The sequence below is a fragment of the Sinocyclocheilus rhinocerous genome, unplaced genomic scaffold (genome assembly GCF_001515625.1).
Source record: "Sinocyclocheilus rhinocerous isolate Xijiao unplaced genomic scaffold, SAMN03320098_v1.1 scaffold1232, whole genome shotgun sequence".
In the NCBI taxonomy this organism is placed as follows: Eukaryota; Metazoa; Chordata; class Actinopteri; order Cypriniformes; family Cyprinidae; genus Sinocyclocheilus; species Sinocyclocheilus rhinocerous.
This window is the reverse complement of record NW_015657490.1, coordinates 250,954-253,063: the sequence shown is the minus strand read 5'-3', so window position 1 is coordinate 253,063 and position 2,110 is coordinate 250,954. Positions and strand designations below refer to the sequence as shown.

Below are 2,110 nucleotides of genomic sequence, written 5' to 3'. Positions count from 1 at the left end.
ACTGTCGTTTAAAAGAAAGTTTTGTATCAGACTAGTCGACTAGTCTAAAAGCAAAAAACCCAAAAACGATGAAAAGAAAAAAAAACCTCTGCGCGTGCGTGTAGCAGGTAGTATAATAGCCTATATTTGAAATACTTAATCTATGAATCACACTGTCAAATCCCTCAATGAATTCTGCTCGCCGCACACTTGCCTCGCGTTATCATCGTTTTATTTTAGGCGGTCGTTAAAAAGAAAAAAAAAGAAGAGCATACACTCAACGTCGTTCAAAGCATAGCTTATTTATTCAAATCAGCTGGGGAAATGCAGAACAATGGAAAATCAGTCAATAGCCTGACAGAAATCTTAATCTTCATATAACGTTAGCCAACATATTAAAACAAATGCAACAATGCCCATTTTACTTACTCAGACCATGCGTTATTTGTTCAGTGAAATTATCAACGTGGTCTGGTGAAAGACGGGACCTGAGGCGATTAACAATAAAATTCCTGCACTTGAAAAAACGCGCTCGGCAGGAACTGAAGTCGCAGGCACGCAGAGATAACGAAAAGCAAGCCGATAGAGTTTCAGAAAGCGCCTGGACATCCCGCACCACCACCGAAGTGGGTCTTCGTTAAAGGAATAGACGGCGCGGACGGGATCGCAGCGGCGGCGGGTTGTAGTGAATGACGTGATTGACATTTGCTGGCTTTGGCCAGCCTCTAAGCTAACGCCTACGTGCCTGTATTGAATATGATTACGCATCGCTCCAGTAGAGTTATTGTAAGACAATTTGACATTACACAGTTTACACAAAACTTTTCCGTTTCCTTCTAATTCAAAATAATCCCACACCTTCTCGTCTTTCGTGCGGTCATTTTTTAACTCACGGCAACTGACACGAAGAAAACACATGTGAGGTCCGAGGTAAAAATGTAGTTTCCACCCAGATAAACTTTTAAAAATAATGTTGTGTTTTTCAAACGTTTTATTTTAACTTATTTAAAATGTTTTAAAATGCAATGTTAAAATGACGGTAATTTGAATGATAAAATCATGTTTTTCTTTTTTGTTTTCTGTCGTGTAATCGACTATTGTTTTCAGTGTCGACTAGTAGGAGTTGTACCGTTTAGTCGACTAGACCCGTACATCCCTACTTTTGACACACAAGAGGTCGTTATACTATAAACACTTTGTTTGTCCAAAAACATTTTATTGAAACCAACTTGCTAAAATAACTTATTTTCTACTTGCTTTACTTTTCTGCTTCAGAAACAGATCAACAGCTGCTTTGTTGTTTTAATGATGGTTTAGTTGCCTTTTTAAACACCAGCTGACCTTTAAAAATGAGAAAGAAAAGAGTCTTGGACATTAACCTGAACATTAATTCTGAAAATGGCTCGTTTAATTGTTGGAGATTTGTGACGTCACATGGGCAAATACATTTGCATATGACCGCCTCTAGAGCAAGACGTTGACGAATAGTTATACACCATTTACACTATAGGCCCCGGCCACTGGTGTTAAGTCACTTAATGGTAGGGTTTTGTTTTTCGACTTGAGCTGTCCCCAGAAATGTCCTCATTTGACAACACATTCAAAAAAGCTTGCAAATAGATAGCAAAAAAGCCCAAAGCCAACATAGCCTGCTGCTTACCAGAGCAATCGTGTAGTGATTATTTCTGTCATTCTGTCAATCAGTCATTCATTCAACCGATTCGTTCAAATGGCCGATTCATTCAGAAACGAAGCATTCTGACGGGCTCTTTCCTATTCCCCAATCCCTTCGAATTGTCTACCATCCAGAGTGAGAGCTCTGAAAGGATGAATAGTGTAGGGGACCAAAAAACTGTTCCTTGGAACGCACTTCTGCGTCTTCTAGCTGAGGCAGTTAAGGAGGGGCCATCATCACACAATTAAACCTATGTCAAGAATCATGGGCGCTAAGTGTCCATCAATTGTACCTTTCAAAATCCTTAATTCCGAAGGGCCCTTTCAAGAGGCCGGTTTTGTGCCCTTTGGTTTGGAATGACTCTTCATTATGGTGGCCATGATTGTTCTCACTCTGAAGTGCCCTTCATAGATACATTTATCCTGTTTGGGAAGCAGTGTCTGTCTTTATGAATTG

The 2,110-nt window shown here is 39.9% G+C and overlaps 1 protein-coding gene across 1 annotated transcript in view; it reads left to right on the top strand.

Moving 5' to 3' along the window:
* LOC107721060 (G-protein coupled receptor family C group 5 member B-like) overlaps window positions 1-2,110 on the top strand; it is a 22,164-nt gene that overhangs the window by 5,810 nt on the left and 14,244 nt on the right. The gene's annotated exons all lie outside the window — the stretch shown is intronic.